We start from the raw sequence: 23,092 nt of genomic DNA, 5'->3' as shown, positions 1-23,092 counted from the left end.
CGGACGTATTCATAGCGACTTGGTCTTATGTATAACGCATTGGTAACTACACAGAACGTTTCGTTGTGTTATAGATAACTTATACCAACGAATGCTGAACCTGTTGTCGGCCTACACAACCGATGCCCAACGATAGTCTAACTCAGGCATAGCGCGTTGCACGCATCGCCGACGATGTCGTGGCGTAGCCTATGAAAAGGCTGACGCACAACGATTCAAATCATAACTGCCGTAGAAATGAAAGGGTCAAAATCGCGGTCACACCTTGGCGATCTTGCCAGCGTATGCCGACGTAACAAAAAGTGTGTCTAAAAACGTTGGGGCACGTCGAATACGGTATGGGTAAGTTTGGTATGCGCGAGTAGAACGCTAAATACGCTATCATAAGTCGTAGTAAGTAGAGTACGTCAATAAATTTTGAACATGTTCAAAATTTTATGACGTACTCGGCGTATGACACACGTTCTGCATGCGATGGGGATAAGTTTTACACACGATGTGTGGACGCTTACACACGTCCACAAAGGCTACTTATAAGCTACTCATAAGTCGAAACGCGTCGCGGTAATGTCTTTTTTACGCGAAACTTATTTCTAACTTATGTTTGACGTGCTTTGAACCAATTCTTTACGTAGTCCCAACACACATCGACGTATGTAGACGTATTCCAATGACGTCTTCCGGTCGACAAAAAAAAAAAAAAATGAATGTGTTTCTAGCTTACAACTGCCATATAAAGACGTGTTCCCAGCGGTTTTGGGAATTGGTATATAAAAATGGTGTTCATAAAAGGGGAACCCAACAGTGTTTTTGAGTCCTTTTTGAGTCGATGTCCATGTCAGCAGTAACAGTATCAGTATCAGTATTAGTATTAGTCGTAGTTTGTTCATGTTGGCAGTAGTAGGTGGGTGTGAGGGGGAGGGTGTGGGCTATGATGGATCGTCCTTGCGTCCGCGTGTCCACGGGTAGGTTCATAGGCTGCCACTCAACGATTTAAATGGCTGCATCTCCACTATTGAAAGTAGACGCTTGCGCTCAACAATTGGATTTTTTTTACACTCAACGACTTTTAAACGGTACCACTCAGCTAGTTTCATTGTTTACAATGAACGATTTAAATTGCTGTCACTCGCCTTTGTTTTTTTTTTTTTGTTTTTTTTTTTTGACGCTGGGGTTTGGAAATTTGAAACGTTTCTTCTGAACGTGTTAAAACACTCAAACTCGACTATTTTAAATAGACGCTGCCGATGGACAATTGGAATCATAGCCAAGCTAGACATCGAAGTGTGAACATCCTCGTCATGCCGAAGACAAGTTTGAAGAATGCTGCAAATAAGTGTCCTGGCCGTGGCCGTGGACGCTGACGCAAGGACGATCCATTATACCGACGTCTTTCAGCCTATGAGTAACTTAAAAGTAACGTCTGTCGATGTGTGGCAACGATCGCGTAACGTGCCAACAACACGTTAATCATAGGTAGGAAATAAGTTTCGGGTACTCTAAACATTACCTCGGCGTGTCTCAACTTATGATTAACTTACAAGTAGCATGTGTTGACGTCTGTCAACGATCGCAGACCGTGCCTACAACTTGTGGCCAGCGTAGCGGAACGTGTGAGTCATACGCCGGCATACGTCGTGAAATTTCAAGCATGAAAAAATTTGAGGACAACCGAAAAGTACAACGTTTAAAGCCAACGTACAACGACGTATGGCAACGTACTACGACGTATGCCAGCGTGCTCTCAATGTTATCAAAACTTACCCATAACGTATTCAACGTGTGCCAGCGTTTTAGAAAAAAAATTCAAAAATCGGCATACGTTGGCTAAAACGTCAAGGTGTGACCGGGCCTTAACAATAAAAACGAGCGGGAGTGTGAACAACCAGTTCAGAGGTTCGGTGTTTCCCCATTCTTGACTCAGTGAAACGATAAATTGATGTGGTTAAGCTGCAAAATAATTTTGTGAACTCCCACGTTGACTTCTGGGTTGGGTTTTTTTTTTTTTTGCACTTGTTGAACGAACTTGTCACTCCCAGATGCTGCATCTACCAAATTAAAGCGAATTTTTTCCAAACCGGAGTCTTTGTGTTTTTCTGTTACATCGTTGTCCATGTGTTGCCGTCATATCCGATCATAAACAGAACCCTTGTGAAATGATGTATGGATGCTAAAGAGGAGTTTTTCGCACACGCTGTGTGTGTGTGTGTGTGTGTGTGTGTGTGTGTGTGTGTGTGTGTGTGTGTGTGTGTGTGTGTGTGTGTGTGTGTGTGTGTGTGTGTGTGTGTGTGTGTGTGTGTCGTTTCAGTGACTCAATTTGACTCACCAGACACTTCAAACTCTTCATTGATGAGAAATGCTTGTTCTTTTAAAAGCATTGAAAAATGCTTCACTTTACTTATTTTTCCATGAAGAGTACCTCACCTTCACCATCATCTATTACTCTTCTTCTGAAGAATGTATTCATTGTTCAATTTGAGAATTTGGAATCAGCATCCCTCCACTTCATGTCCCCTCTTTCCGCATCCCTTTTCACCCGACCCTCTCAATGCATCCCCCCACACGCACGAACTCCAACCTTGCACAGTACTTTATTTATTCATTCCCCTCACCTCATCCTCTGGAAGCTCCCCCCCCCCCAAAACCCACAACTCACACCCTCTCATGTTACCCTCATCTCATCCCCTCCCACCTTCCACCCATCCCGCCCCTTCCGCCTTCGCCCCCCCTCCCCAGTCCCTCACCCTCCACACCTCCCACCCTCTCGACACCTTCTCCCTGTCCCTCACTGTGTGAACCTCAAACATCTAAGGCCTCCGCTCCATCCCGACAGATCTCTCAATCCAGGCCTCAGCTGACAGCCCAGACATTTTCAGTGCAACAATCATTTCTCCCATAGGATGTCCATCACAATATCCATGCCTATACAAGGGGTAAACAAACTACTTCCTTCATGTGAATAACCTAAATGTGCTGTGAAACATGGAACACTTTGGAATGTCATGTCATTTCAAGGAAAAAACATTGACTTGGTCCATCAAGAATCTAAACTTCAGCAACACAAAATTGTTCCAAAAGAGATTCCATAAGTTACAAGAAAAAACACATTCATGGTTGAATAACAAGGTATTTCTTGATACTCGTAGGTATAAAATAGTGACGTACCAGACTTGGGTGTGAATCCATCATCCTGACAGTGGAGGTTGCAGACATAACTGAAACCGATTCCATGGAAATCAGGAACATTTTCCAGCTGCACATTTTGGAATCCAACAAACTTTTGGCAGAAACTGCAAAGTTCTCGAATAACATTCTCTAAGTTGACGAACACACTTCCCAACAGAGAAGATCCTGCAAGCTGGACAACCTGTGGCTTCAAAAAAGATTTCGTAAATTTACAGAAGTCAGCGTACATTGCAAATTTAAATTTCTCTTTGGTGAGAGAGAGGAGCTCTGTTCGCAATGAGTCGGAGTCTGTACAAGCTCGAAGAACCTTCCGATTCTCAATTCCAAGTACATTGATCACTGCTTGGGCTGTTTCTGCTCTCAGACCTTGTGATTGGAGCCATTCCAAGAAGTTGTCCATTTCACCGATGACCTGCCAGGGACACAATGGTAATGTTAAAAAAGGAAATGTTGTACATGTTATTTTCTTTCCTCTGTATTTTATCCCATCATTGTAGGGTTTATAGCCAGTTTGTTCGCCCCATGTGGGCTGGCAGGATGGCCTGAGGTGGGCACACTTGCCTCTGAGTTGTCCAGCTTGGGTTTGAATCCCGATGCGGCTATAAACTGTCACCGTCGTGTTTCACAGAAAGGGATCAATGTGTGTGCCGTCTTTCAGATGAACGATCAACAGGGCATCCCCTCTTACAGCATTAGTTGGTGGACATTAAAGACCCCACGGCATCTTTCTTGAAGAGTAGCCAAGTTATCACTGGCACACTGCCCAAATTCCAAATTTCTTCTCTCATTTACAGGGGGCACTAAATCAGTGGTTCAGCCAGACTCGAAGCAATGATGTAACCAGCAGCCACAGCAAACAAAATGACAGAATGATAAATGAAAGTTCCCCATCACCACCTCACCTCCACTCTTTCCCCTTGCTCTCCAATTATTGTTTCATGAATCAGCATTTAATCAATATCCGTAACCAAGGTTGCACAAAACAAGGACAAAACAAACAGAAAAGCCATGGTTGGGAAGAACGTCTTATTCCTTTTCTTCTTCCTCATTTCCCTTTCACGGACACCCAGCAGGACGAAATACAAAACCTGCCAAAGGGCAGAGGAGCTCGTGAGCCAAAACCATCCATATCTGGTGCTAACTGCGTTTGCGGATGTCCTCCAGCAGTCGGTTGCCTTTCCGAGGTTGGTCGCAGGATTTGCACTCCGGCCACCAAGAAACACTTCACTCTGCAAAACACACTGTTGTGTGTGTTGGGGTGGTGCTGAGGTGTCATCCACCAATCTCCTCGGGTTAACCTGAGGCTGTTCCTTCAGGTGGGTGCCTGCAGTGTCATATCCCGAAGAGATTTGGATAAGCCAGGCATCTGCCTGGGGTATGGTCTGACAGCGACACCTGGAGTACTGGTGGAAAGCTGACACAGCGACATGCTGAGCGCATGCTTCCAATGAATGAATGAATGAATTTCCCTTCACACAGCGTGAGGCCAGATGTGATCAATCTGCAACTGAGCCACATAGGGCCGGCCCACACATGACGCCGCACGTCAGAGTTGTCTTCAGAACCCCCTCTCGATTTGTTCAACATTTGAAAAACTTATGAGGGGGTAGCAAGTGTAGGCAGTGGTGATGGGTGCAGCGAGTGCAGGAAATGGTGAGGGCATGCAGTGTTGAGGTGGTAGTGAGAGCAGTCAGAGGTGAGGGGGGAGCAAGGGTATTGTCACGGGACAGTGTGTGGTTGATGCCGTATGTTCTTGACCCCGAAACTGCCTCCACCCGCCCACCCACCCCCCGTTCCTCCTCCACCAAAATGAGTGTAATTTTTTTTGTTATTATTATTTAATTTTAACCCCATGGTGAGATCCCTGCACCTGCCCCACTTTTCTCATCCCCGCTCTCCCCCAACCCAATCCTCGTGTTAAATTGAGTCGTTAGCTTGACGGATTTATTGAATCTGAATCATGGTGTCGGTCGAGCAGACATGATTGACCAAATTTGAATTGCCACCTCCTGTGCCAAATTTCCTTGTTCATACCTGTTGTACACTGCTTAGCCAAAAGAATGCGGACACCCCTTCTGATTGGTGGATTCGGCTATTTCAACCACACCCATTGCTGACAAGTGTATGAAATCAAGCACACAGCCATGCAATCTCCATCGATAAACAGTGGGAGTTGAATGGGCCATACCGAAGAGCTCAGCTATTTCAACGTGGCACTGTCATCGGATGCCACCTTTCCAACAAGTCAGTTTGTCAAATGTCTGCCCTGCTCGAGCTCTCCTGTCAAATGCAAGTGCTGTTATTGTGGAGTGGAAACGTCTCGGAGCAAGACAGCTCAGCTGTGAAGTGGTCAGCCACACAAGCTCATAGAATGGGACCACTGAATCCTGAAGTGCGAAGCACAGAAAAATTGTCTGTCGGCAGTTGCAACACTCACTACAGAGTTCCAAACTGACTCTGGAAGCAAGGTCAGCACAAGCACTGTTTGTCGAGAGCTTAATGAAAGGGGTTTCCATGGCCAAACAACCACACACAAGCCAAAGATCACCATGCGCAATTACAAGCCGCCATTGGAGTCGGGGCCAGTGGAAATGGATTCTCTGGAGTGATGAAACACGCTTCACCATCTCGCAGTCCGAGGGACAAATCAGAGTTTAGTGAATGCCAAGAGAACGCTACTTGCACGAATGCACAGTGCCAACTCTAACGTTTGATGGAGGAGGAATTATAGTCTGGGGCTGTTTATCTTGGTTCAAGCTGGACCCTTTTGATCCAGTGAAGTGAAATATTAAGGCGACATCATACAATGACAATGCAGATGATATCTGTGCTTCCAACTTTGTGGCAAGCAGTTTGGGGAAGGCCCTTTGCTGTTTCAGCATGATCATGTCCCCGTGCACAAAGCGAAGTCCATACAGAAATGGTGTGTCGAGATCGGTGTGGAAGAACTTGACTGGTCTGCACAGAGCCCTGACCTCAACCCCAAACATCTTTGGGAGAATTGGAATGCCTGCTGCAAGCCAGACCTCCTCACCCAACATCAGTGCCTGACCTCACCAATGCTCTTGTGGCTGATTGGAAGCAAATCCCCGCAGCAATGTTCGAACCTCTAGTGGAAAGCTTTCCCAGAAGAGTGGAGGCTGTTTTAGCAGCAAAGGGGGAATCAACACCATATAACTGCCCATGATTTTGGAATGAGATGTTGGGCGAGCATGTGTCCGCAAACAGTACTTTTGGCCATCTCATGTATCTTCGTGGCAGGCTCACCCAAACCCGTCACCCGAGGCAGTTACCTGGATCACCTGCCCCTAAATCGGGCGCTGGCCACACCACCTCGATATAATAATAGGCTAATGCCGTCTGTCTGGAGAATCCTGAAACAAAGAAACTCTCCTTGGAGAGAAATTTTAAAAATAAAGTTGCTTCAAAAGAATCCAAACCTGCAGGAAAATAACCATTTTTTTCAATCAGATAAAAAAAATTGAACCTGCGAAGTGTAGAAAGCTGGGTCGTGTCGAACGGGTGGTGTCGAAACCACCTGGGTGGTGCAGGAAGCAACAGACCGCTGCCTCGATATCTTTGCTGTTAAATATGATTTTATAATTTTACACGATACATCTATGTGTCATCATATGCTGGTTCATCCATCCATTTGTGTGTAACATTCCTTCCATCCGTGAAAGATACCATTTGACGACAATGTTGATTCGGTCAAACGGATCTACAGGGTATTAAAAGGTATGAAGGTCCAAAGAGTAGAAAGGAGTCTCAGGGTCTTCAGGGTTCGAAAGGGATGAAGTGGATCGAAAGGGTCTTGGAGGTCTGTGTTGCAAAAGGTGTGTTGGGTTTCAAAGGGTCTTGGGAGAAAAGATTGGGGTGAATATATGCTGAATGTAACAAAAGTACACTTGGTAAACCAAGCACAGCATGCCAAGTCTGAACATCATAACATATCCCTCACTGGAGGTGAGCTTTCAGGAACATTCTCCAGGCAGAATGAAGATCGTTCAAATTGTGCAACAGAGGGGATGGCTGAAAGGGATGGAAGAAAAAAATAATTTGGTTGTCTTTAACCTTCCTGAATCTTCTCCAAATACTTATAAAAGGTTGGCAGAAAGCAGACTGAAAGTCTGTTGCAGAATTGATAGAGATAGGAACACAGGGAGAAGAAATACATGTGAATCATGCCACAAGGCTGGGGGGGTATTGGACATGAACAGAACGTGGGCCGAGAGTCGCACTTGTTGAGTGAAAAGATACATAAACGAAAAACAGAATCCTCCAAAGCCTGCTGTTGGCTTCACGGTTAAGGTGGCTGGCTGAAGATCTTAGGGTCTTGAGTGTGAGCCCCTGTCACCCATTGAATTAACACCAGGTGGGGTTAACAGCTTGTCATCCTTCTGAGGATGGCAAAATGAGTTGCAATGCACTGGTAGTAGAGGGCACTAAATTAACAGCACAGTCATGCCCCCAGAAAATGATGCAACCAGCAGCCACAGGCTGCACACGAGAGCTCGCTCGCTTGGTCGGATAGCCAGTTCTGGGTCGAGTCTGGGTCGTTCCATTTCCTAATGATGGAGCTCACTGTGTTCTTGGGAACTTTCAACATTCTAGAAATTGTTTTATACCCTTCCCCAGATCTATACCTCCTCACAGTTTTATCCCGGAGCTCTATGGACAGTTCTTGGACTTCATTTTGGAGTTTCTGCTGTGACATGAACTGTCAACTGTGGGACCTAACATAGAAAAGTTTGTTTCTTTCAAAATCATGTCCAATCAATTGAGTTAGTCACAGGTGGACTCAAATCAAATTTTTGAGACATCTCAAGGATGACCAAAGCAAAATGGATGAACCTGAGCTCAATTTGGAGTGCCAGATCAAAGGGGTTGAATAATTTTTGACTCAACACATTTCAAGCTTTTCATTCACCCCCGCCATCGAAGATGTATGGAAGTTACTGTTTTCATCCCTTTCTGTTTGTTACTTACGAAATCTAAAGATTTAATCTGAAGATTTCGTAAGTATATTGATCACTTCCCATTTCTGTTTGTTTGTTACCTTCGCATTCTGCGAAAGGTTATGTTTTGGTCGGCGTGTATTTATTTATTTATTTGTAATCTTGTGATTCGTATAACTCAAAAAGTATTAAACCGAATTGCATGAAATTTGGTGGGATGATTGGTTATTAGCCAGGAAGCATTCGACTAGATTTTGGGATCGTTCGGGTCAAAGGTCAAGGTCAAGAAAAGGTCAAAATCGTCTTCTTACGATAACACGGTCAATTTTTATTCAATTTGCATGCAACTAACGCCAAAATGTTCAGAATTCAACGCCTCATCTTGTGATATGCAATATGACACAATGACGCCCATACTCTTGTTACCCGTTAGGGGTCAAAGGTCAGGGGGGTCACGACCTTGAAAAATATGCGGTTTTTGTCATAACGCGGTCAATTCTTGTCCGCTTTACATGAACCCAGCACCAAAATGTTCAGAATTTAATGCCCAATCTTGTGACACAATGACGTCAAAACACATGTCACCGGTTGGGGTAAAATGTTGGGGGGGGGGGGGTCACGCCCTTGAAAAATATGCGGTTTTTGGCATAACTCAGTCAATTCTTATTCGATTTGCATGAAACCAGCATCAAACGAGATTACCTTCTCTTGTTGAAACGTTATATTCACCGAGCTTGCGAGTGAAGACTCGCCAAAACGACGTGAGTTGATTGTTGTTTAGTCCGTAGCCCCGGAAAGTCGGGGGGGGGAGTCATGACATTATAGATATGTGGTTTGTGTCACAGGACCATTCATATGAAACCAGTTCCCCACACTCATACCAAGAACAAAAAAAGTAGTGGCGGCGAAGGTATGCGCTCTATGAGTGCCCGTTCTAGTTTGTTTGTGTGTTTGTTTGTTTGTAGGCACGATAACTCGAGAACGGAAGAAGCAACCAATATCAAATTACACCCCGTGATTCAGGAGGGTGATGGCTATCACTTATTAGATTTTGGTCAAAATCGGTCAAAGGTCAAGGTCACAGTGAGGTCAAACATAATTCCGTAAATTAATGTGGAGAAATGGAGTATTTTTGCTTCGCTCGACGTTACGAGTTCGTTTTCACTTCGATTTTAATTCTGTCTTCGGTTTTTGCGATCGCTTAGAACACTTAAAACTCAGTTGTCGAAATTCTGGTAAAAATCGGATGTTTTGGAGACGTTTTAAGATTGTATAAAAAAAATATTTCACTCGACGCGTCACGGGTCGTCCCATGATGCAGTGCGCTTGAGCAGACGCGTCGTTGAGTCACGTTAAGGTTTTCCGTGTGCGCGCTAACGGTGTTTTCGATAAAGATGGTGTTTAAAAGTCATTTTTTTTTATCCCAATGAAGGTTATCGTCGCATGCCTGACTCGCTGAGCCGTAGGATTATGTAAAGATTGATGGTGGATGGCCGAATATTACGTTTTTGTGACTTTGATAAAATAACATTGAATAATTGCGTGGAGAAATAAAGATTTTTGCTTCGGTCGACGTTACGATTTTTGATGGTTTGGTACAGAATCATCGTAGAAACTTCTGGTTTGCGTCGCTACCTTCTCTCGAGACAGCTTTTATTAGACAAGGTCAGAGGTCAAGTTGACGATTTCGTTAGTACCAGTCTACGACTGCTTGTTTGTTTGTTTGCTTGTGAACAGTATTACGGAAAAACTCCTCGACGGATTTTGACGAAACTTGGTGGGGGCGGTTAGGTCTGGTCCAAGGATCATGCCATTAGATTTTGGAATTGGTCCAACATCCAATATGGCCGCTATGGCGGCCAATTTGAAATTTTGTTTTTTTGCTTTTCTACATGTTTTAAGTGATTTCCAACCCCCCCCACCCCCCCCAAAAAAAAATTGAGAGAAAAAATTTTTTTGCAACTTTTTTTTCAACAAAATTTCGATTTCTTTTTTTTTTGCATTTCTCCATGTTGTAACTGATTTCCAACCCCCCCCCCCAAACCCAAAAAAATTGTTAGAGAAAAAAAAAATTTTGCAACTTTTTTTTCAACAAAATTTCGATTTTTTTTTTCCATTTCTACATGTTATAAGTGATTTCCAACAAAAAACATGCCAAAATTATAATTGCGGCAGATTTTGGAACTTCAGGTGGATATACCCACGTAAAATCAATTTCTGTCTCAAGGAATCGAGTTATGACGAATGAATTGAGTATGTAAAAGTTAAAAGTAAAAGGAAAAGTTGCAAAGTATAACTCTGTGAGCACTGTTGACATCAAATTGAATGAATAGGATATCAGGTTCACTTGAGTGACCGAGCAGTATTGGCGGCGGAGGTTTTGCACTCTACCGAGTGCTCCCCCTCTAGTTTTTTTATGAAATTGTAAAGATTTCCAAAAACATGTTTTCACTTTGTCATGACAGGGAATTTTGTGGAGATCAGTTACAAAAAGCAATGAAATTTAATCCATTTTACATTGAGGCTGCAACACAACAAAATGTGAAGGGGTGTGAACACTTTCTGAAGGCACTGTCTGGTCTCGAGCTGTTTTTACAAAATCACCCTGAGATTGATGTCATCACTTCCTCTGTACATGCAGAGTGTTATCAACACCTGACAAACTTTGTCACTGCATCGTGAGTCCAAAAATGTGTTTTGTAAAAAATGAAACAATTGATTGTTCTTTTTGATGTATTCATGAATTGTTTCTTTTTTGCTCACATCTGCTTTTTAAAATGTTTTTTTTGTGAATATATTTTTGCAATGAAAGGACATAAAAGCAAAGTGTCAAGTCTGTGTCTGTCTCTCCGTCAGCAAAGCCATGGGTGGTATTGGCATGTCGAAAATAATCAGTGAGTGTGTCAGTGAGTGTCTCCTCCATAACTCCGAAACCATGAAACCAAGTGGCACAAAACTTTGCGTGCATATCAAGGGAACCCCAAGGGAGTGTGTGAATGAAAACTGGGTGTTGGGGTAAATTAAAACACTCCGTTTAAAGATAATTTAGGGGGTGCTTATTCGAGAACAAACAAAATAAACCTTACAGAAATGGTTGCACACCATCTTGGTCAGCCTGCTGTCACATCGCTGGTTTAAACCGGCATTTTCTTCGGCCTGCTCAAAAACACCTCAACTTGGGACTACGATCACCTCTCATGGACTAATTAAAGTGCTGTCTGTATTCAAAATCTGGCTTCGCATTTGAGGATCCAATCTTGTGGACTAAATAACTTTCCAAATATGGAGTTAGATCTGAAAAGTGAAATAAATCAGAGATTCTTTCAACTAAGTGTATTTATTTATTTTAGAAAGGCAGTCATCCCTCCTTTTGCCGGGTCGTCTTAATTCATTCCTCTCGAGAATATAGTGTCACTCCACCGGGACCTGCGATACTTGTCGGAAACCCAAAGATTTGAACAATGTTTTTTAAATTCCCTCTGTGTGAAGAATCCAGATTGCAACCATTTTGAAGTATTAAAGAAGTGTGCATGGATGTTCTGGATTTGGCGAACATTGACAGCCATTTGAACCAGAAGCATTCCCGACTCTGCATGGCAGTTCTGAGATTTTAATGAGTGAGAAATCCTTGTAGTATTATGGATTGGCTTTGGATACGAGGATCTGATCTCATGGACTCGTGAAATTTTAAGAAATCAGCAATTCTTGTAAACTCAGTACAATTATATATTTATTGATTTAAGAAAGGATATCACCCCTCTTTCTGCTCTGTCGTCTTAATTCACATCTGCATTGGACAGGGTGTCACTCGAGTGCAGTGGTTCCCAACCTTTTTCTGATTGAGTACCACTTGGAGGTCCCATACCATCGCCACGTACCACCTGGTTCCAGAAAAACTCAATTCGATAAGATCTCAATTTATTCACAAGTAGAACACACAAATGAACTAACTGTCAACAAAGAACAAAATTTAATGCGAGGGCTGCATCTGTTTCTTCTCCACCAGCTGGTCGATGTGGGGCATAACATTGCTCACAGCACATCGGAAATCATGCCCGGGCGCAGCAAGACGGTTCCGGCTCTTTGACTTAATGGTCATCATGGCTGAGAACCCCTGCTCGCACTCCCACGTAGAGGGGAAAATCAGTTGCTGGGGAACAGCGTGACGGGCTAGTGTCGGGTACGAGTCGGCCATGGTCACGCAGAAGTTGATAGGAGAGCATTCCTTGTGCTTCGTCTTTGCTGTCTCGTCAGCCTGGATATCTATGAGCTCCTCTTGTTGACTGGTCCTGACAGGCAGATCGCCTGGTTCAACGGAAAACAGATTGGTGATGTTGGCACAACATGTCATGTCTGGGAAGTAATGCATCAACTCAGTCTTGAGCAGTGAGGGTGACGGACGATTTATTGGGAAAATTCATCATTGGGCTCGCTCTCAAGGGGATTCAGGAGTTTGAACAATCCTTAGTGTTTGCTCTCCACGTTCTTGATCCAGAGGTCCAACTTCCGGACAAACCATCCCAGCTTTGAGATGAAGTCTGAGACAGTGCAGTTGGGCCCTTGCAACGACAGGTTTAAGTGGTTGAAGACCCCAAAAATGTCCGACAGGTAGGCTTGTCGGACATTTAAAAATAAAAATTTTTTTTTAATCTTGAGCCCAAAAGTGCTCGCGAACCACCTGGAAGGCCCTCACGTCCCACAGGTTGGGAACCACTGCTCCAGTGGGACCTGCAATACTTGGAGGAAACTCAGAGATTTGAAGGATCTGTTTCTTAAATTCCCTCTTGAAACTGGGAAAGGGGGGGAATTGGATGTTGGATCTACCGAACATTTGAACCAGAAGTATTCCAGACTCTGCAAGGCGGTTCTGACATTTTTACAAGAGAGCAGGAAATCCAAAAAGTTTTATGGAATAGCTGAAGGTTCCTTTCTTCACCGCTTTTACGTCTGGCCATGTGGTGTATATATGGAGGTGTATATATGGGTCTGAACATGCCATAAAATTGAAAAAGAAAAATCTCTCCTCCAACATCAGTGAAGCAACGTGTGGTATTTCCATGTGCCGAGTGGTATTTTGAGAGACGTACGGCGTGGCCCCACGGTGTCCATGCGTATATTTTCACAACACGGCAATGCCGATTGAATGACGTGGTGAGGTGAAGGGAATGATGAAGAATTACGGAAGCACCTCGATCATGTGTGGTGACTCCAAATTGTTTTAATTCACAGGCAAAATAAATAATAAAAGGGTGTGTGTGTATATATATATATATATATATATATATATATATATATATATATATATATATATACTGGAGATTATACACATGTGTACACACACACACACACACACACACACACACACACACACACACACACACACACACACACACACACACACACACACACACACCATGAATTACCACTTTCCACAGGAACATTAGGATAAATTTCCAGGTTCATCTCGTCTTGTCATCTGAGAAACGAGATTTGTACTTTGATGGGAAACGTACACGATAATCAAAGGAGGGGGGGAGGGAGGCAGGGTGGCGGGGGGGGCAGAGAGAAAAAAAACGTGGCATGGAGGGAAGACAGCGTGGCGGGGAGAAGGGGAAACAGCGTGACGGGGAGGGGAGGAACACAGTGTGGCGGGGTGGGGGGGGAACACAGCGTGGCGGGGAAGGAACTCAGTGTGGTGGGGAAGGGGGGAGCACAGCGTGGCGGGGATGGGGGGGGACACAGCGTGGCAGGGAGGGGGGGACACAGCGTGGCGGGGAGGGGGGACACAGCGTGGCGGGGAGGGGGGAACACAGCGTGGCGGGGAGGGGGGACACAGCGTGGCGGGGAGGGGGGACACAGCGTGGCGGGGAGGGGGGACACAGCGTGGCGGGGAGGGAGGGACACAGCGTGGCGGGGAGGGGGACACAGCGTGGCGGGAGGGGGGGACACAGCGTGGCGGGGAGTAGGGAACACAGCGTGGCGGGGAAGGGGGAACACAGCGTGGCGGGGAGGGGGGACACAGCGTGGTGGGGAGTAGGGAACACAGCGTGGCGAGGAGGGGGGAACACAGCGTGGCGAGGGGGGGAACACAGCGTGGCGGAGAGGGGGGACACAGCGTGGCGGGGAGGGGGAACACAGCGTGGCGGGGAGGGGGACACAGTGTGGTGGGGAGTAGGGAACACAGCGTGGCAAGGAGGGGGGAACACAGCGTGGCGGGGAGGGGGGAACACAGCGTGGCGGGAGGGGGGAACACAGCGTGGCGGGGAGGGGGGAACACAGCGTGGCGGGGAGGGGGGAACACAGCGTGGCGGGAGAGGGGAAACACAGCGTGGCGGGGAGGGGGAACACAGCGTGGCGGGGAGGGGGGGAACACAGCGTGGCGGGGAGGGGGGGAACACAGCGTGGCGGGGAGGGGGGAACACAGCGTGGCGGGGAGGGGGGACACAGCGTGGCGGGGAGGGGGGAACACAGCGTGGCGGGGAGGGGGGAAACAGCGTGGCGGGGAGGGGGGAAACACAGCGTGGCGGGAGGGGGGGAAACACAGCGTGGCGGGGAGGGGGGAAACACAGCGTGGCGGGGAGGGGGGAAACACAGTGTGGCGGGGAGGGGGGAAACACAACGTGGCGGGGAGGGGGAAACACAGCGTGGCGGGGAGGGGGGAAACACAGCGTGGCGGGGAGGGAGGGGGGACACAGTGTGGCGGGGAGGGGGGAACACAGTGTGGCCAGGAGGGGGGGAACACAGTGTGGCCGGGAGGGAGGGACAGCGTGGTCGGGAGGGGGAGTGAGGATGTGGGGTTAATCTCGTCAAATCATCTGAGACACGAGATTTGTGCTTTGATGGGAAACGGAGAGGATAATGAAAGGAGGGGGGAGGGGGAGGGGAGGGGGACTGTGTTCATGACGTTCCCAGTCAGTTGTAGAATTCCAGAATAATTTCCCTGAGGAGTCCAACATCCCTGACACGGAATGTCCCCCGAAGATTAACGAGGAATGTTACATTTTAGACCCACACGATGTTTGGGAGTTTTTAGATGATGAATCAGGTTTTTATCTCCATTCAGGTGATGAAGGTTAAATATCCCACAGAACAGGTAAAGTAGGTAATCGTACCTCGTACCCTCGTTTCACCTCCTCATTTAGAGATAAAATTGGATTTACAAGTTAATAATAAAAGGTTTCTGGTAGTTTTGTCGTTTCAAGGAAGAATGAGGTTTAATCGTCGTTGTACGAAGTTTGGCGATGATGATTAATAGCCAACGCAGTGAGCTTCATACTTCACGCGTGCACGTGAGAGAATAGGAAAAAAAAAAAAAAAAAAAAAAAAAAAAAAACACACAACAACAACGACGACGACGACGACGACGACGACGACGACGACGACGACGACGACGACGACGACGACGACGACGACGACGACGACGACGACGACGACGACGACGACAACAACAACAACAACCACCCCTGGCTTTTTGGAATCTGTGTCGTTGGATATGACCTTTTGCTTCCGGTTGTTTTTAAATGCTGTGCGGTGTATAAACACGATTGGGTTTAATTTCTGTTGTGAATATTACTTAACGCGTGCACATGAGAGAATGGGAAACAACAAAAACAACACAATACCCTGGCACTTGTGACTCCGTGTCGTTGGCTCTGACCCTTTTGCTTCCATTTTTTTTTTTTTGTTTCTGGTTTTTTTTTTTGTTTCCGGTTTTTGTCATGGGGAATGATGGGAGTGTTGATTTATTTATTCAATTACTTTTTTCCCAAAGTTAATTTTATCCTTCCGAAAGTGATTTTTTCATGACAGGAAGTGTTTATTTAGTATTTAACATTACTGGGAGTGATTTTGAAACTCTTTCCGGAACTTTTAATTTCTTTTATTCTTGACAAGAAGTGATCGTTTATTTATTTATTTGTTGAATTATTTTTTCCCAAAGTTAATTTTAATAAAGATATCTCCCGCATCATCAAAAAAATATTTTTTAATCGTGATTTACATTATTTGATCGCTGATCCCGAATCCAGGCCGAAGTAACCGGAAATTGCGTCAAAATCATCAGCTGTGCGGCATTTACACGTACTATGGTATCATTGGTGAGTATACAGTTGTGAACAAGTTACAGGTCAAGTCAGAAACGAATGTAAGAAGAATTCTCCGTTCGCTTCTCGGCTTTGCAGATTCCATATCAAACAACGTGGTGAATAAAACAAAACGAGTGAAAAACACCTCATTAAATCAACAACCAAACACCTCAACAAACATTGAATAAAAACTCCTTTAACTTCCCTTCGTTTCCGTCATGAAGGAACAGAGAATTATTTTATATTTAAATTACCGTTTCCCTCTCTCTCTCCTCCTCTTCACATCATTTCCTCCCCGACCACGAGGACCCGGGTTGGAGAGAACAAGGTCACAGGAACATGAACCCGGAAGTTCTTCCTCCAACTTCCGGTTACCTCTCTTCTTCTTCTTCTTCTTCTTCTTCATTCACATAATCACTTTTATTTTCCTTTCAATCACTGATCTCCATTGTCGTTGTTGACGACTTCAATTCTTCCTCGATTTTTATGTAGATCTTCTTCTTCCTCTTGTGTTTCACGGTGTTGTCAGAGTCTCGAGGCCCCATAAACCCCATGAACCCAAACTCATCGATTCCAGTCAAATATATAAAATAAAACAAGTCACAGAGTTTATTCTGTTCGCCTCCATTTCCTTTATTCATTTTAAGACCGATTTACAGAGTCGATGGAGATTCTGGATCAACTGATAAAGTGTATCCGGTTCACACGACCAGGGGATCCCGAACTCTGGAACACAGAGTGAAACACGTGATCTGGTTCTCCCCACTGAGGACATTGAGTGAACATGTGTTCCAGGTTCAATTCTCAGAGCCGAGAGGCTCCACATATGCCACACACCTGGACACCTCGGCTGAGCGAAACACCCCTAGGGTACTGACGGTGTTCGCCCCGTTCATTTAATACATTGTAAAACCGATTTACAGAGTCGAGGGAGATTTTGGCTCAGATGGCAAAGTGTATCCGACACTCCTTACCCGATGATCCCCATTTCTCGGGGAGTGTGGAAAAGGGACGATCTGGGTTCTCCGTACCGAGGACATTGAGTGAAGATGTGTTCGAGATCTTCAGGAATCTCACACCGCTCACAGAACCCCGTCGGGTGACATCCTTTCCTTTCCCATGTTAATTGGAATGAACAACATAATGTCCGAGTCTGATTCCACAAAGGATTCCTTGGTCTCTTGGGGAAAGTCGAGGATCCGACCAAAGGGTTCACCTTGTATCACCATCTCCCCTCGGTGAAGATCTCCCACAGAAATTGTCATTTTCTTTTTTTCATGTTGATCATAATTCACATTCACAAAGGGCGGACGAGCTCCTTGTGAACCAACGACCATCCATATCTAGTTCCTAACAATGTCTGCGGACGTCCTCCTGCAGTTGGGTTACTTTTTTATCAGTAGATTGGTGGCAGGATTTACACTCCATCCACCGTAAATCCCGTCATTCCTTAAAACATATGAAAAGCACAAAAAACAAATCTGAAAACCCACTCCATGGGAGTACCTGCTGTAGAGGTTCCCTTCGCAGGGCAACTCACCAGATGACAGGATTGGGGCAAAGCCTTTGAGACCCCCATTCTTTCTTTGATGAGAGGAAGAAAACCACGGGGTAACCTTCCCGGGTCAGATTATGGGAGTGTGTATCGGGGTGGTGCTGAGGTCCACCAGATGGCACTCTCCTTGGGTGAACCTTAGGAGGTCCCTTGGGGTGGGTGCCTCAAATGCCCTATTCCTCAGAGAGGATGATCAACTGTCTCTGTTATCATCTGAGCTCAAGCATTTGGACATTGGTATTGCAGCACTCTCTGAACTTTGGAGACCAGATTACGGAGAGATCATGGCCGGTGGTTACACCGCCTATTGGTTTGGTCGCCCTGATGGTTACCATGCCCAAGTACTTGTTGCAGCTGTGTTCAATAAACTGACTCCAATGATAATTGAGGTAACACTGGTAAACGAGCATATTATGGGACTAAGGATTCGTCACTCCTTGGGTATCATTTCCTTGGTCTCTGTAGATGCTCCGACTGAGGCGAGTGATCTCACCGTGAAGGACATTCTGTGCCACACTCGAGACTGTGGTTGATCAGTGCCCCAGGCGAGATACTCTTCTCGTCTTGGGGGATTTCAATGCATCAACTGGAACTGATCGGGATAGTTTTGAGACATGTGATCGTCTTCATGGGTCTGGAACTGTGAACCAGAATAACACGAAGTTCCTTCACTTTGCAAGAAGTCATGGACTTTGGGTGTCTCGTTCACGCAGCGACGTCCTGCTCCAGCATATGCCCCCATATCTGACCTGACCTGATCATAATTCGATTGGAGAGTGATGACAGGTCCAGAGGGATTGGGGTTTCAAAAATTGACCTTAGTACCCATTTGGCTGCCTGATCGCAGCTTTGTTTTTTTTATGATGTCATAATTGTGACATCAAACGATTTATCCGGTCAATGTCAAAATTTGAGGATCATCTCGGGCTAAATTCGATGGTGGGAAGAAATTGACGACGTCATTGGTCATGTGGTTTGGTACCTCTGATTTTTTTTTTTTTGAAGAATAAACATTTAAAAACTTCTGCTTCATAACGGCTTGACAGATCAAGAGGAAACTTCACCCACCTGTTCCCCAAGCCTTGGGCATACCAGGGTTTCAAAAATGATTTATGTTACATCGTCTGGCAGCCATATTGGATGGAACCGTCCAGGCATCCATTGGGACCATACGATGTGCAGAGCATTGGTGCTGTCGAAGCAGTCTCCTTGGCCATTGGACACAACCCTGGACGGGTCGCCACTCTTACACAGTGTACAACCATGCTGGCACTCATTTGTGCCAACCTCAGAAGGATGACAGACAGGGTCAACCCCACATGGTTGTGTGAACATCACATTCAACAGCCGAGTGGGATTTGAACTCAGGGTCCTCGGGTCAGGGTCCTAACCCTAACCCCAACCCCCCCCCCCATCACGAAGCCAACACCAGGCATGATGGAACAAAAACCTTAAAAAAAAAAACATTATATATATATATATATATCTGTTGAGTCACTTCATCAATCAACGTGAAACTTCACAATTATGATCCAGTCGTCATGGAGAATATAAGTTTTAAATTTTAACCTGTTTGGATGCATGGTCTGGCAGCCAGAACAAGAGGGGGAGCACTCGGTCGAGTGCAAAACCTCGGCCGCCAATACTGCTGGGTCACTGAAGTGAACCTGATATCCTATTCATTGGAAGTCAAAACGGATTAGACTCCACTGAACCACGATTGAATAAACTAAACGAGATCGACGCGCATGAAGAAATGGCAAAAAAATAAAATCGAAATTTTTTTTTCTCACAAATTTTTTTTGGGGGGGTTGGAAATCACTAAAAACATGTAGAAATGCAAAAAAAAATTCAAATAAAATCCACATTTTTTTGAAAAAAAGTTGCAAAATTTTCGAAGTTTTTTTTTTGGACCAAGTCCAAAATCTAATGGCATGATCCTTGGATCATACCTAATCCCCCCAACAAGTTTCGTCGACATCCGTCCAGGAGTTTTTCCGTAATACTGTTCACAAAGAAAGAGACAGGAGTGAAAACAGTAACCTCCGTCCATCTTCGATGATGGAGGTTAATTATTTAATATTTTGAGTCAAGGTGCAGGGATTTAAGTGTGTGTGTGTGTGTGTGTGTGTGTGTGTGTGTGTGTGTGTGTGTGTGTGTGTGTGTGTGTGTGTGTGTGTGTGTGTGTGTGTGTGTGTGTGTGTGTGTGTGTGTGTGTGTGTGTGTGTGTGTGTGTGTGTGTGTGTGTGAGTGAGTGAGATGGAATCAAGAATTATCAACTAACCCCATGCTAATTATTTGAGCAAAGACCTTGCCCAGCAGTTAGAGCAGCGTCATCCCTCGGAAGTTGTTGCAGTCTTGGCGATCACCCTTCCCTTTCCAGAGATGGACAACAAGACCCCTCTTCCAGTCAGTTGGGGTGATGCTTGTGTTCGAGGCAGAGTACAGAACTGAATGCAATGACATGAGTGCAGCATTTCCACCAGCCTTGAGAAGTTCAGCATGGATGCCACAGATCCATGGAGCTTAACCGCATTTCAACCAGTTCACCAAAGCCTGTGTTTCCACAAACGAAGGTCGATCACAGTTGATTAGAGGGTCAGCAATAGGGATAGTAACATCCTTGACATCCAACTCGACAGCTGGTGGATCACCCTGATTCAGCCATTCAAAGTGACCGCCCCAGGGGGTCTTCACTTCCGACTCCTCTGCCAAGAGCCCATTACCCTCCGCTCGAACTGCAGAACACCAAGCGATGGACTTAGAGGAAAACAATGCACACCATCTTTTGGAAGAAAGACGAGATTCACATGACCACAGGTGATGCTCCACCCCCTCAGATTCCTCGCACATAGGCCTTCTTGTCCACCCTCAGTGCAAGTGCAGTTTTAATCCTCAACACCCTGAACAGCTCAGCTCTGCCATAAAGCCTGGCCCTGCAACTCTGGTTCATGGTATCCTGTGTCCCTTGAGAGACGTAATTATTCCTCGCCCGACAGACAAAGAGTCAGTGTAACCACTCGCCATGATCTCGCCACCATCTGGTCTCCAAACCTCAGAGGGTGCTGCAATACTTTGAATACTGTCTTTCCACACAGGTTGCGACTGACAAACCAGACATAATCAGCCTAACAGAAACTTTACTTCCTCAAGACGTGTCTGACTCCCAAATATCTCTTCCTGGTTACTCCCTCCTCCCGTATGACAGATCTGAGCCTCGTCCTGGTGGAGGAGTTGCTCTCTTCATCAAAGACTACATTTCTCACTCTCCATGCACTGCCCTCGCTCCACCACACCCCCAAGAATACCTCTGGCTCCGGCTTCCCCTACACTCTCACCTCGTGTTTAAATGTGCACTGTACCATCCACCAAACAGTGATGACGCCATTTACACCTCACTTTCCGAAAACATGGACTAACTTCTACCCTCTCGTCCGAACTCCCTCCTCCTTAAATGTGGTGACACCAATTGTCATCATGCCAGTTGGCTTGGTGTGGGTACTTCTCTCACCTGCCATGCCACTTCAGCATCAGACTTCCGTGAATAATTGGGACTGACTCAATTAGTCAACTTCCCGACCCGGATCTCAACCAATGTTACTCCATCTCTTCTGGATCTGATTTTCAGAAATTTCTCTGAAAATATCTACTGTTCTTCTACGCACCAATCGGTGCTTCTGACCACGTGCTTGTCAACATAACCATCTCTTTGGCTGTTATCAGAAATCCACCTCAGTGCCGTCAAGTCTGGCATTACACTCAGGCCGACTGGCAGGGTCTCCAAGCAGCCATCAAACTTCGAGACTGGTCTCGCATCACTACTTTCTCCAACATCACCTCGTCCTGGGAATTCTTTCAAAGAAACTTGCTCTCTCTCTCTCTCATGCACAGATTTATCCCCTCTCGTCTTCAGTTGTCCTTCCCTTCCTCCCGCCCATGGTTCACTGAAGCTTGCGGCGAGGCAGTTGCACTGAAACAACTTGCCTTCACCTCATGGAAAGCAAACCCAAAATGAGGGTAATCTCAATTCCTTCCATAAAGCTCGGAACAAGTGTGTGTCTCCCCTCACGAGAGCCAGAAAACAACATCTTTCACAGCCCAAATCTGAACTCTCAAACCTCTCTCCCTCCTCCAAATCCTGGTGCCGTCTAATCAAATCTGTTTCTGGTGTATGTTCCCCCTCCGTCTCTCCCTTACATCAAATGGCCCCACTGCTGATACCGCACGTGAAAAGGATGAATGCCTAAACTCGGTGTTTGCATCTAAATCTTGTGTCCGAAACCCATCGCTTTCTCTACCCACCTTACCCAGCCGCACCAAACTGTCCAGAGACTCTGTGTCCTTTTCTCCTGACAAGGTGGAGAGCTTGCTGTCAAACCTCGACTCAGATTCTGCAACTGGTCTCGATGGCATCATAAAAAGGTGCAAAAACAGATCCCTGCAACTACAGACCAATCAGCCTTCTCCCAATCATCAGCAATGTTATGGAATCCATCATCGATTCAGCCATTAAATCCTTCCTCTTCTCCAAGGGCCTGATTTCCGATCATCAATTTGGTGTCAGACCAGGTCACTCTACCCTGGATATGCTGCTACTGCTCTCCCAACAATGGATGGAGGTCATCAATGCCAGCCATAAATTCAGAGCCATATCCCCAGACATATCGTGTGCTTTTGACACGGTCTGGCACCCTGCGCTGCTCATCATACTCTCTTCCTATGGTATCCAAGGTCATCTCCACTCATAGCTCGCATCCTTTCTCCTGTCGCAGCCAACGTGTGGCTCCAAATGGAGTTCTCTCATCACCTCTTCCAACCCAGGCTGGAGTTCCTCAAGACAGCATTCTGGGCTCTCTTCTTTTTCTGTTTTTCATCAATGATCTCTCCAACTCTCTGGAAAATCCTCTTTACCTCTTTGCTGATGACTCTACCCTCTGTCGTACCATCTGTCATCCCTCAGACTGGCAAGCCACAGCTTCTTTGCTCAGTGTAGATTTGGATAAAATCACAAACTGTTCCAACTCGTGGAACATGTCTTTCAATCCTGACAAATCTCACACTCTCACAATGTCTCTCCGGAAGGACCTTTGGAACCCCGCCACCCCCCTCCCCCCCATCTTTCTTAACAATCCTCTGGAAGAAGTCCTTTCATTCAAGCTTCTGTGTCTCACTATCTGCCATGATCTTTCCTGGGAAAGCCACATTTACAAGCTGGCGTGCAAAACCAGTTGACGACTGGGCATGCTCCATTGAGCAAAGTCCTTCCTTGGCACACCTGAACTCCTGACCACGTACAAAACTTTTGTCCA

At 45.8% G+C, this 23,092-nt stretch overlaps 1 protein-coding gene and 1 pseudogene across 2 annotated transcripts in view; both read right to left on the bottom strand.

Moving 5' to 3' along the window:
• Positions 1-3,594, bottom strand: part of LOC147029210 (uncharacterized) — a 67,615-nt pseudogene extending 64,021 nt beyond the window's left edge. The window contains exon 1 of the transcript XR_015056847.1: positions 3,166-3,594. The product of XR_015056847.1 is annotated as an uncharacterized LOC147029210 (transcript). The remainder of the gene's footprint in view (positions 1-3,165) is intronic.
• Positions 1-16,595, bottom strand: part of LOC147029209 (uncharacterized) — a 159,569-nt gene extending 142,974 nt beyond the window's left edge. Inside the window, exon 1 of the mRNA XM_085876434.1 lies at positions 16,483-16,595. The gene's annotated coding sequence lies outside the window, so the exon portion shown is untranslated. The remainder of the gene's footprint in view (positions 1-16,482) is intronic.
• Between the last annotated feature and the right edge of the window lie 6,497 nt (positions 16,596-23,092).

The sequence above is a fragment of the Eptatretus burgeri genome, chromosome 4 (assembly GCF_056783735.1).
Source record: "Eptatretus burgeri isolate ZD-2024b chromosome 4, Ebu_testis_v1, whole genome shotgun sequence".
Classification (NCBI taxonomy): domain Eukaryota; kingdom Metazoa; phylum Chordata; class Myxini; order Myxiniformes; family Myxinidae; genus Eptatretus; species Eptatretus burgeri.
This window is presented reverse-complemented; position numbering and strand designations above follow the sequence as displayed.